Source organism: Mirounga angustirostris, unplaced genomic scaffold, assembly GCF_029215605.1.
Source record: "Mirounga angustirostris isolate CCGP_5_RB_7025 unplaced genomic scaffold, mMirAng1.0.hap1 SCAF_3, whole genome shotgun sequence".
Taxonomy (NCBI): Eukaryota; Metazoa; Chordata; class Mammalia; order Carnivora; family Phocidae; genus Mirounga; species Mirounga angustirostris.
In genome coordinates, this window is record NW_026991711.1 from 139,450,240 (window position 1) to 139,463,977 (window position 13,738).

General features: G+C 42.6%; 1 pseudogene; it reads left to right on the plus strand.

Moving 5' to 3' along the window:
• Positions 1-8,437: 8,437 nt before the first annotated feature.
• On the plus strand, positions 8,438-9,127 carry LOC123839101 (small ribosomal subunit protein eS4-like; annotated as a pseudogene).
• Positions 9,128-13,738: the final 4,611 nt, after the last annotated feature.

Consider the following 13,738-nt stretch of genomic DNA (forward strand, 5'->3'; position numbering starts at 1 on the left):
CTCACTCTCTCTCTCCCTCTCCTCAGGCCTTCCTATTTCTTGAGACACAACAATATTGAAATTAGCCCAGTTAATAACCCTACAGTGGCCTCTAAGTGTTCAAGGGAAAAGAAGACTCACACGTCTCTCACTTTAAATCAAAAGCTAAAAATGATTAAGCTTACTGAGGAAGGCATGTCTGAAAGCTGAGATAGGCTGAAAGCCTCCTGTACCAGTTAGCCAAGCTGCAAATCCAAAGGAAATGTTGTTGAAGGGAATTGAAAGTGTTACTCCAGTGAACATACGAATGATAAAATGAAACAGCCTTATTGTTGATGTGGAGAAAGTCTGAGAGGTCTGGACAGAAGATCAAACCAGCCACAACATTCCCTTAAGTCAAAGCTTAATCCAGAGCAAGGTCTTAACTCTCTTCAATTCTCTGAAGCCTGAGAGAGGTGAGGAGGCTACAGAAGAAGAGCTGGAAGCTAGCAGAGCTGGTTCATGAGGTTTAAGGCAAGAAGTCATCTTCACAGCATAAAAGTGCAAGGGGAAGCAGCAAGTGCTGATGTAGAAGCTGCAGCAAGTTCTCCGGAAGATCCAGCTAAGATCATTCATGAAAGTGGCTACACTAAACAGCAGATATTCAGTGTAGATGAAACAGCCTTGGGCTGGAAGAAGATACCATCCAAGACTTTCATAGCTAAAGAGGAGAAGTCAGCACCTGGCTTCAAAGCTTCAAAGGACAGGCTGACTCTCTTGCTAGGGGCTAATGCAGCTGGTGACTTTAAGTTGAAGCCAATGCTCATTGACCATCCCAAAAATCCTAAGGCTTTTAAGAATTATGCTCAATCTACTCTGCCTGAGCTCTAATGGAACAACAAAGCCTGTGGATGACAACACATCTGTTTAACAACATGGTTTACTGATTATTTTAAGCCCACTGTTGAGACTTACTGCTCAGAAAAAAAGACTTTCAAAATATGATTGCACATTGGCAATGCACCTGGTCACCCAGAGCTCTGATGGAGACGTACCATGAGATTGACGTTGTTTCCATGCCTGCGAACACAACATCCATTCTGCAGCCCATGGGTCAAGAAGTCATTTTGACTTTCAAGTCTTATTATTTAAGAAATACATTTCATAAGTTATAGCTGCCATACGTAGTGATTCCTCTGATGGATCTGGGCAAAGTAAATTGAAAACCTTCTGGAAAGGATTCATCATTCTAGATGCCATTAAGAACATTTGTGATTCATGGGAAGAGGCCACAATATCAATATTAACAGGAGTTTGGAAGAAGTAATTCCAACCCTCATGAATGACTTTGAAGGGTTCAAGACTTCAGTGGAGGAAGTAACTGCAGATGTGGTAGAAATAACAAGAAAAGTAGAATTAGATGTGGAGCCTGGGGGACACCTGGGTGTCTCAGTTGGTTAAGCCTCTGCCTTCGCCTCAGGTCATGATCCCAGGGTCCTGCTCAGCGGGGAGCCTGCTTCTCCCTCTCCCTCTGCCCCTCCACCGCCCCCGCTCATGCGCGTGCTCTCTCTCTCTCAGATAAATTAATAAAACCTTAAAAAAAAAAAAAGTGGAGCTTGGGGGCACCTGACTGACTCAGTCAGTAGAGCATGTGACTCTTGATCTCAGGGCTGTAAGTTCAAGTCCCACATTGAGTGTAGAGATTACTTAAAAGAGAAAAAGTGGAGCCTGAAGATGTGACTGAATGGCTACAATCTCATGATAAAACTTGAATGGATAAGGAGTTGCTTCTTATGGATGAGCAAAGAAAGGGACTTCTTGAGATGGGAACCTACTTCTGGTAAAGATGCTGTGAGGATTGTTGAAAGGACAGCAAAGGAGTTAGAATATTACATAAACTTAGTTGATAAAGCAGCAGTAGGGTTTGAGAGGATTGACTCCAATTTTGAAAGAAATTCTACTGGAGGCAAAATGCTATCAAACAGCACTGCATGCTATAGAGAAACCATTCATGAAAGGAAGTGTCAATCGATGGAGTAAACTTCACTGTTGTCTTATTTGAAGATATTGTCCCTGCCACGCCAACCTTCAGCAGCCACCACCCTGATCAGTCAGCAGCCATCACCATTGAGACAAGATCACCCTACCTGCAAAAAGAGTACAATTCATTGAAAGTTCAGATGACAGTATTTTTTTTAAAGATTTATTTATTTTTATGAGAGAGAGCACGAGGGGTGGGGCTGGGGGGAGAAGCAGAGGGCGGGGGAGGGAGAGAGAGAAGCAGACTCCCCAGCTGAGTGTGGAGCCAGACTCAGGGCTCAGTCTCACGACCCTGAGATCATGACCTGAGCTGAAATGAAGAGTTATTTTATTGCTAAAAAATACTAACTGCTGGGGTGCCTGGGTGACTCAGTTGGTTAAGCATCTGACTCTTCATTTCAGCTCAAGTCATGATCTCAGGGTCATGAGATTGAGCCCTGAGTCAGTTCCACACTCATCGGGGGAGTCTGCTTCTCTCTCTACCTCCCTGACCCTCTGTTTCTCGTCCCCTCCCCTCCCCCCACTCATGTGCATGGTGCGCTCTCTCTCTCTCAAATAAATAAATAAATAAAATCTTTAAAAAAAAATAAAAAATATTTTTTGAGGTATGTACATTATTTTTTAGACATATGCTATTGCATACTTAATAGACTACAGTATAGTGTAAAGATAACACTTACATACACTGAGAAACCAAAAAATTCATTTGACTCTATTGCAATATTCCCTCTATGGCAATGGTCTGGAACTGAACCCACAATATCTCTGAGGTATGCCTGTATCACCTAGAGTTCCACTTCTGCTTAGGATCTAGAAAGCTTTAAGAGAACATTGTTCCCATCCTAAGAACAAGAAAGCCAGATAATCTACAAAATCATAATTTTTCTTGAATCCATTAGAGACCTGAGTACACAAGGCAACTAACCGATATAAATTCCAAAGAGTGACAAACTCCTCCAAGAAAAAAGGGAACACAGCATGCAGGCAAGGACTGGCCACTATTAAGGTAGGTAAGAAGAAAACAGCTAAACTTTTAACAGATTCTTAAAGGCTGAATGTAGGCTATTATATCAGTTTAGGAAAAAATGGGAACCACAGATTCTACAAGGAACATTGCACTTCTTCCTGAGCTGTTATCCACCAGATGATCACAGGAAACATTAGAGGAAGAGCGAGGGATAAGAGAAAGTCCCCTTTGGGGGCTCAGGCATGCACTAATGGTCAGTTGCCACTGGGGGAGAAGTATGAAACACACCCCACTTTTCCCAAACCTTCTCTCATAGAAAGCAAAAGCTCTGAGCAGCTCCGAGGCAGGAGAGTAGAAAAGCCTCCCATTTAGCAACCCAGGCAAAGATCCACTGCTTCTGCTACGGAAAGGGTAGAGACAAAAGCCCCTGGCCCAAGGGAAGAGCTAAGAGAAGCTACTGGGCCTGCAGTCCCGCTGTAATACAAAGCAGGGGTCCTAGCCAGATAGGGAAGAAACAGGACACTTTCATCTGCTCAAGACTCAGTACAGATGTCCTCAAGATGCATTCCTAACTTGCACACTTTTTAAAGAACTAACTTACTTAAATCACTAAAATTATCTCTTCCATTAAGGGTCATTTTTCTCTACATGAAGGAATCAGATAGTGGTGGAAAATTTTGCAAATAGTCTGAAACAGCTGGTGAGTGATCCCCCAAACCAAGCTTAGAAGGATATAACCTCTTCGTTTTCAAAGAGGACCTTTGCGGATCGCTAACATGGGCAGCGATTATGTTTTAAGGTTGAGAGTCATAATGTCTAATAAGAACCCTTTCAGAAGGAAAGGCAGCTTTGGGGAAGGCAGCTTGATGTAGGAAAAACGAGCTTTGGTAGCTCCCAGGCCTCTAGCTGTGGGACCATGCACAGAATGCTGCACATCACTTTCCTCATTTCCAAGACAGGAGGGAAGGTAAAATAATGCTGACTCTTCCGGTTGCCCATGAAAATCAAATAAGCTTAGTATGAAAACAGGTTGCTCTTTGCTTGGCATATGAAAGACACATGCTACAAACGTTCAGTGCCCTCTCCCCTCGCCCTGTCCCCACCCTTTTGCTGCCTACTTTGTTTTATGAATCTAGCCACTGTTTATAGATCTTGTTCCTATATACCACTCCTAGGCTGAGATATTGATCCAGAAAATCCGAATTCCTTGTTCCCTTGCATCTGGCTGACCTGTGAGCTGCTCCCTTTCGTATCTTTCTGCCCTTCTGCCTCAACACTCCAAGACATTGTCTCAGTCTTGCTTCAGCTCCTATTGTGACTGTGTGTGTGTTTATTGATGCTATTTTTTAATCTTATTATTAATAATTGCCATTAAGCTGAAGCCATTTCTCTGTCCCGGTGAATAAATGACACGTGGGAATATTTCTAGGCAACAAATTGTTCTGTACTTAAACACTTTCTACATGCCAATTCTTGATCAATTCATCTTCCTTCTTAAAACAATACTGTGTTCAAGCTAGAAGAGAAGCTAAAGGACCATAGCTCATCCTCCAAGAGAGGGCAGTCAGCCCATTAGTGGCAGAGCCAAGTTTGAAACCCAGGCCTCCTGCCTCACCCTGTCATTAAAAAGCAGATCAGCTAAGTAGATTTTTTTTCAAGATTTTACTTACTTATTTTTGAGAAAGAGAGAGCACACAAGCAGGGGGAGGGGCAGAGGGAGAGGGAGAAGCAGACTCCCCGCCGAACAAGGAGCCCGATGCGGGGCTCGATCCCAGGACCCTGGGATCATGACCTGAGCCAAAGGCAGATGCTTAACCGATGGAGCCACCCAGGTGCCTCTCAGCTATGTAGATTTTAAAAATCAAGTAACTGTGCTCACCTCTCTTCCATGATTAAAGAGATCTAAAATATAGGACAATGCCCTAGTGAAGGGTTTTCTTTTTTTTTTAATTTTAAGTAGGCTCTATGCCCAGTGTGGAGCCCAACGTGGGGCTTAAACTCACGACCCCGAGATCAAGATCTGAGCCGAGATCAAGAGTTGGACACTTAACCACCTGGGCCACCCAGGCGCCCCGTCCTCGTGAAGGCTTTTATGGGGAAAAGCCCGTCAAGACCTCAGGAGAAAAGAAGCTGTATGAGTCCAAAGTTGTAACAGCAGCCACTATTACTTATCACTCTTACTCAAACAATTGGATTGTTTTAGTGAATTTTATTATTTTTTTTAAAGATTTATTTATTTACAGACAGACACCTGGGTGACTCAGTCGGTTAAGCGTCTGCCTTCAGCCCAGGTCATGATCCCAGGGTCCTGGGATCGAGCCCCGCATCGGGCTCCCTGCTCAGTGGGGAACCTGCTTCTCCCTCTCCCTCTGCCTCTCCCCCTGCTTGTGCTCGCTCTGTCTCTCTCTGACAAATGAATGAATAAAATCCTTAAAAAAAAAATTATTTATTTATTTTGAGAGAGAGAGCATGCATGTGTGCAAGCAGAGGGAGGGGCAGAGGGAGAGGAAGAGGGAATCTCAAGCAGACTCCCTGCTGAACACGGAGCCCAACTGGGCTCTATCTCAAGACCCTGAGATCATGACCTGAGGGGAAATCAAGAGTCAGTTGCCCAACCGACTGAGCCACCCTGGGGACCCCATGTTTTAGTCAATTTTAATATTGTACTCTGGTAGATTAAAGACAGCCACAGATTTTTTGCTACCCCTCCCCTAGAGTCTGGGCTGACCTCAGTAACCTGCATGACCTATAAAATACAGCAGAAGTGAGGTCATGGGACTTCTGAAGTTAAGCATAAGGAGCCTTACAGCTTCCACCTGGATGTCTTGAAATCCTCTCTGAACACCACGAGCTGTTATGTAAAAGGCCCAAATATACAACTTAACAACAACAAAATAACCCAATTCAAAAATGGGCAAAGGACTTGAATAAACATTTCTCCAAATAAAACATATAAATGTCCAATAAGCATCAAAAGATGCTCAATATCACCAGTCATTAGGAAAATACATATCAAAACCATAAGACACCACTTTACACCCATTAGGATGATTATTATTTTTAAAAAACAGAAAACAAAGTATGTTGGTGAAGCTGTGTCGAGATTGGAACACTCATGTGTTGCTGACAGAAGTATAAAATTGGTGCAGCTGCTATGGAAAACAGTTTGGTGGCTCCTCAAAAGGCTAAATAAAGAATGACCGTACAATCCAGCAATTCTATTCCTAGGTATATCCCCAGAGGAATTGAAAGCAGGGACTTGAAGAGATATTTGTATACCCATGTTCATTGCAGCATTATTCACAATAGCCAAAAGGTGGAAACAACCCAAGTGTCCGTCAACAGATGAAGGCATAAACAAAATGTGGTATGTATACAATGGAATATTATTCAGCCTTAAAAAAGAATGAGATTCTGACACATGCTAAAACATAGATGAATCTTCATTATGCTAAATGAACTAAGCCAGACACAAATATGATGTATCTAGAATAGGCAGATTCCTAGAGACAGAAAGTAGATTAGAGGCTACCATGGGCTGGGAAGGAGGTGGATTGGGGGGTTATTCCTTAGTGGGCACAGGGTTTCTGCTTGGGGCTATGAAAACATTTTGGAACTAGACAGATGATTTACTACACTGAGAACTGACTTCATGCCACTGAACTGAAACTTTAAAATGGTTAAAATGGTAAATTGTATGTTATGTACATTTTACCACAAGAAAAAAAATGACAGCCTATACCATATATTAAAAAAGAAAAGAAGGAGGAAGAGGAGAAGGAGAAGAAAAAGAAGGTCGTCCTAGACCTAATACCTTGAGACTGTCACTGGAGAGGCCACGTGTAGGTGATCTGGTTAACAGACCAAGATGATCCTGACCTTCCAACCATCCTGCAGGAGCCAAACATGTGAGTGGACCTGTCTTAGGCCCTCCAGAGCAGCCTAACCTCCAGCTGATTACCTCTGAGTGACCTCATGGAGCATCACTGAGAACTGAGGAATCACCCATCTGAGCCCTGCTCCTAAAAAGTAGAGACATGTGTTAGGCTCCTGGGTTTCAGAATTATCTTTCACACAGCAATAGTCTGTAATCCCTCTACTGTGTGTAAGTGGGTTGACCTGACAGTTCCTAAGTTGGAAATAGGAGAGTGGTATCAGTAAACACATCACTCAGTCAAGTTTTAGGAGGTTTGGACAAGTATTTGGATGGTGGTCCAACATGGGTCTCCCTCACCTAGGGCAGAGGCAACAACAAAATGCCTTAAACAGTGTATCCTAGGTTGCTAGTAAACATCCTTTATAGACAAAGGCCAATTCAGTCATAAATTAAAAAGTTTACAGACTGCATTTGGTTTTCATTCAAAATGAAGTTACTTTTATTAAGTCCCACAGGAGGAATTGAATGTCATAAAAAGTAACATTATTCCCTTTACTAAAATGACAATGAGGAAAGTGATAGTTTTTTCCACACAAAAATATTACTATTTGGTAATATTTCAGAATTGCGAAAGTTGCTTTCAATCTTTTGTCCTAAAAGTGGAAGGTTAGTAGACTTCATTGCCTGTGTACCAAGAGATGCTCCCCAATGCCCCAGTGAAGAGGGGTGTCTCTCTTTGAGGCAAATATGGATACTACTACTCAGATATGATGAACAGTATGTTAGAATGGATTACAGGAGAACTGTGTTCTTTATTCACCTCTACCCACCATGTAGCATGGACAGGACACATGACCTCTCTGGAAGTCAGTTCCCTTATCCACAAAAAGGGAATATTTTGGTTGCACACCAGAATTAGCAGCCTAAGATATGATCCTTAAAAGCCTGATGCCCTGGCTGCACCCCAGGCCAATTACATCAGAATCTTTGTGAGTAGGACTCGGTCCTCAGGGCTTTTTTTAGAACTTGCAATACAAGTTTAAATACAATAGAACTTAAAATGGTTAAACTGGTAAATTGTATGTTATGTACATTTTACCACAAGAAAAAAAAATGACAGCCTATACCATATATTAAAAAAGAAAAGAAGGAGGAAGAGGAGAAGGAAAAGAAAAAGACATGCTAAAACATAGATGAATCTTCGTTATGCTAAATGAACTAAGCCAGACACAAATATGATGTATCATATTTCCACTACAAAGTCAAGGTTGGGAACCACTGAAATGGAGGAATGAAGCATAGAGAAATTTTTTAAATGTCCATCCAACTATAAAATTTGCATAGCCTAGCTATTTTATCAGCACACTGGAAGAAGACAGCCTTCTTTTCTTTCCTTTTTAAAGATTTTATCTTCAGGTAATCTCTATACCCAATGTGGGGCTCGAACTCACAACCCTGAGGTCAAGAGTGGCACACTCTTCCGACTGAGCCAGCCAGCTGCCCCAGCAGTCTTCTTTTCATGGCTAGTGCAGCCTGGCTTTGGTCCCATGGAGCATCTGGACTGTGTAGCAACTGCAAAGCTTTGGAAGCTGGATAAACTGACCAGTGTGTTTGCAAGGATGCCCATCCGCCAGTCCTCACAAGCTGAAAGAATATCTTCCTCTTGTCATTTTCCTAAGGAACAGATTTAAGCATGCCCTAACAGAAGACGAAATGAAGATCTGCATGCAGCAGTTCATTAAGATTGATGGCAAGGTCCAAACTGATATAACCTGCCCTACTGGTTTATGGATATTGTCAGCACTGACAAGACTGTAGAGAATTTCCACAGATTGTATGACACCAAGAGTGGCCCAGTACAGGTTGCGCAAAGTGAGAAAGATCTTTGTGACAACAAAAGGAATCTCTCGTCTGGTGACTCATGATTCTCACACCATCACTACGCTGGGTCCCTCATCAAGGGGAACACCATTCAGATTGATTTGGAGACTGGTAAGATTAGCAACTTCATCAAGTTTGACACGGGTGAACTGTGTATGTGACTGGAGGTGCTAACCTGGGAAGAATTGGTGTGACCACAAATAAAAAGAGACACCCTGGTTCTTTTGATGTGGTCATGTGAAAGATGTCAGTGGCAACAGCTTTGTTACCCAACTCCCCAACATTTTTGTTATTGGCAAAGGCAACGAAACATAGATTTCTCTTCCCCAAGGAAAAGCTCTCCACCTCACCATTGCTGAAGAGAGAGAGGCAAGAGACTGGTGGCCAAACACAGCAGTGGGTGAAATGATTTCTAGGTGACATGAATGGAAGAGTCTTGGTATTTAATTAAAGATAATACAGCATAAATAAATATTGTATAAACTGATACCCAAAAATGTTATCATTCCATTAATAAATATTTATCACATGCTATTTTCCAGGCATTCTGCTTGACAGGACAGATACCAAGAGAAGTTCAGCATTCTAAATATTGGGTAAGTCGGGGTGGGGGCAGGGAAAGACCTAAAAGAAATACAGATAGGATTCAATCTCAAGTCAAGTGAAGAAATGGAGTGATCAGTTCTCCTTGGAGGAGGGAAAAGAGACTCAAAGAAGAAATACCTTGAGCCAAGTCTTTAAGAATGATTTGGTAACTTAACAAAGGTAAGGTACAGGTAATGGAGGGTAAAGGAAGGACATCTCCAGCTGTCCAGCACCCTCGTGTCTAACCTCTACATATAAAGCTGTTGATGTACTGAAGGAGGAGCCTCTGTTTTGGTTAATTCTGTGACATCAGTGAACCTAAAAGGGCTTGACTTATGAAGAAAAGAATGGCTCAAAGGCAGTCTGATAATACAGCTAATAATAAACAGCTGCCATTTGTGAGGTGCAACCAGGGGCCAGCATGGGCTAAGCATACGGTATTCATAAGCTCAGTGACTTCTTCTTTTTAAGATTTATTTATTTATTTTAGAGAGCAAGAAAGAGAGAGCATGAGTGGGAAGGGCAGAGGGAGAGGGAGAGAGAATCTCAAGCAGACTCCCCGCTGAGTGCGGAGCCCGACGTGGGGCTCAATCTCATGACCCTGAGATCGCGACCCTGAGATCACGACCTGAGCTGAAACCGAGAGTCAGACACTTAACCTGACTGCACCACCCAGGCGCCCCACTTGAGTTCAATGACTTCTAATCACAAACAAGCTGTCTGGAAAGACTCAAGGATCATAATGTGCAGTCATTTGGATTTGTTCTGTGTGGACCTGGGTTAGACAGGATCAGTGGGTGAAAGCCATAGAAAGACAGATTTCAACTCAACCAAGGGATAACTACCAAAGAGGCTGTGCTAAGATGGATGGAATGACTTCTGGACCAAGTAAGTTTTCTGCTTTTTAACTTCAATACTTTCCTTTGTAATAGACAGTCTTTACCCCAAACTATTTAGAGACTAAGAACAAGGGGCAAAGGCAGAATTTAAAGAATTCTGATTCTTTAAGAGTTTGCTATTCCTTATACCCACAGATGTGCCTTTATTTTCTTATTAAGATCAGCGAGCAAAAGAGAAGGGGCGCCTGGGTGGCTCAGTCGTTAAGTGTCTGCCTTTGGCTCACATCATAGTCCCAGGGTCCTGGGATCGAGCCCTGCATCAGACTCCCCGTGCCGCAGGAAGCCTGCTTCTCCCTCTCCCACTCCCCCTGCTTCTGTTCCCTCTCTCGCTGTGTCTCTCTCTGTCAAATAAATAAATAAAGTCTTTAAAAAAAAAAGATCAGAGAGCAAAAAAGAAGATAGGGAGAGAGAAGCTCTTGACTCATAGGTAAAATGCAAGCTGAAGCAGCTAAGTGCATCGAGTCTAGTTGGGATATGCACAAGTAAGTAGTGTTCCTCACAAAACTCTCGAAGTGGTACTCAAAGTTTCTGCAGTGGAGTATGGCTAACTCAAGGCTTATAGTCCCCTCTTCTGGTTGTAGAGCTAGACGGTGCCCAGACTGTCAGTTCCAGCTGGCAGTCCCTTGCCTGGCTGGGTTCCTGTCCCTCGCCATCCATCTATGGGGTCTACCTACCCATTTGCTTTTTACTCTGGGCCTCTTGCTTTGACAGATGGTTTTAACTTCAAATTACAAATAATTTTCTCTCTGGGTACTCGCTCAGTCCCTAACTTATGTTTAACATTTTAGGTAATAGCCTGCCGTTCATCATCTTAAGCAATTTACAGATTTAAATTTACACTGTGTGTGTTTGTGTGTATGTGTATGTAAATACATATGTGTTCTAATACAAATAACTTCCTGCTTCAATATTACCACACACAGCATTCTGAACCACAGGAGAGGAGAAAAGAGGAAGCCTCTAGTCAGCTAAGGGTTCCCCACACTCCTATCACCATCACACCATACTGGAAGGACTCTAAAACCCCACAACTTGCAGAAATGTTGAAGAAGGACCTTCAAGTGTCAGGTAGGTAGTTGAATTCACCTGGAATTGAATTCACCTGGAACTGTAGTTGAATTCACCTGGAATTGTTCTCCCAAGTCTAAAAATCTATGACTCTTTGATAATTAACTTGAGTTGAACTCAGCCTTAAAATGGGACTATTTCCCATATCTGTCTTTTAACCACAAGTTATAAATCATCATGGTTGGCTTACAGTCAGGGGGAGGGAAAGGGAGGATCAGAACCCAAATGAAGTCACCGATTGACTCGTTGCAGCCAAGATTATAAAAATGAAGAAGACATGATTCTATGCTCAGAAAGTTCATAGTCTAGCAGGGGAAACTGAGCCTTTCTAGGTCATATCAGAACAATGTGACAAATAAAGTGATTTTATTTTGTTTTAAAGATTATTTATTTATTTGACAGAGAGAGATACAGCGAGAGAGGGAACACAAGCAGGGGGAGTGGGAGAGGGAGAAGTAGGCTCCCCACTTAGCAGGGAGCCCGATGCAAGGCTTGATCCCAGGACCCTGGGATCATGACCTGAGCCGAAGGCAGACGCTTAACGACTGAGCCACCCAGGTGCCCCAATAAAGTGATTTTAAAAAGATGTGTACACGGTGTCACGAGGCCACAGAGGAGGGGCACCCAGTCTATCTGGGTAGGATGTAGAATTTGGAAATCATCGGGAGGAAGTGATTACTAAAATGGATCTTAAAATAAAAGTAGGACCTTCACTGGCATATAAAGGGAGATACCAGCATTCTGGTGTAATGCTGTGAATGGAGGGGAAAATTCTGCTTTGGGACAGAGACATCAAGGGTGAGAGATGGGGCTAGAGATATAACCAGGGGCCAGACCACAAAGGGCTTAAATGACTCCTTAGGGCATTGGGGCTTTACCTTGTTGAGAGCAAGGAGCCATTGTTAGGTCTTGAGCAAAATGACATCATGAGATGTGCCTTTCAGATAAATCTCTCTGGTATGGCCTTGTAGAAAATTATTTGGGAAAACAAGACAGGAGGCAGGGAATAGTTAGGAGAGTGTTGTAGTAATCCACAGAGGAGATGATAAGTGCCTGAACATGGGTGTTGGTAGTTAGGGGAAGAAATAAAGAGAAATATTACATGGTGAAATTGGGGGGCTCGCCAGATGATTGGGCATGGGGAGGGTATCAAATGGGATGGATTAGGGACAACTTCCAGGTATCTACCCTTGAGTGTCACTTCCCCAGTGAGGCCTTTGCTGGCCACCCTATTAAAACTACATCATCCTTACCAGCGTTCCCTACCCCCTTCATTGCTACATCTTTCTCTATAGCTCTCATGCCATATTATATAATTCCATCACCATCTATCTCCCCCCACTAGAATATATGAGGCTCTTCAGGACAGGGATTTTATGGCCATATCACAAACACCTGGAGCAGTCACTGGATCCTACCATGTGCTCAGTCTAGTGTGTGCTGAATGAATGCATGCAAGATGGTGTGCCAAGAAACTGAGAAAAGGGATGTAGGAAGATGAACAGGTCTAGAGAAAAAGTTGCTGAGTTCCGTGTGGAAATTTCTGGATCGCTCCGGGGAAGGCTCTGTAGGAAAAATAAATATAGAGTCTCAGAATGTTAGACCTGATAGATAACCCAGAGACTTTCTATACAGTTCCTTCACCTGGGGAAGAAAGAAACTGAGGTCCAGAAAAGTGAGTGACTTGCCCATGTCAAAATAAACACTGGCTAGATACTAGCACGGCTGGGCTGGACACTCAGGCCTCCTGTTCCCGGCTCCATGCCTTTAGTGTTTATGCCTCACGTTGTCTGGTTTCTGCTGACGTGAGAGATGGCGAAAAATCACTTGCCTTTGACCTTCAGCTAGAACTTAACAAAACTGCTAAATGACTGTTTTCTTCCGAGTTAGGTGGGATGCCATTGGAAGATTATTACATAATCTTTATCAGGAAATGAAATCAATAATACATGATAATCCTAAAAATCACTCAGAAATTCCAGTCCTACATATTATACCACCAGAGAAGGACACATATGTGCACCAAAAAACATACACAAGGTTATTCATAGTGACATTAATCAAAATAGCCTAAAACTGGATACAACCCAAATGTCAAACGGAACAGATAAGTAAATTTTCTTTAAGGTGTTATATTTTACTAATGTTATTAAATAAATAAATAAATAATATGAAAAAATGAAAGATCTAAGACATCTACCCATGCACAAATCATTTTATGAGCACCTACTATTGCAAGGCAGATAGCCACTCTCAATTATTGGATTACTTATCATTGTACCTCATATGGTAGGCCTTTGGGGAGGGTACTTAGTTCTTTTGATAAAGTGTCAGCAAGTTCATTGTTCTGAGAGCAGAGGCCTAATGCTAAGCCCATCCACCCATCTGTGGTCCGATAACCAAGCAATGATGATGGAAGGAGCTCAAGATAAATATCTCTCCTTAAGGGCTAGATCTGCAAAT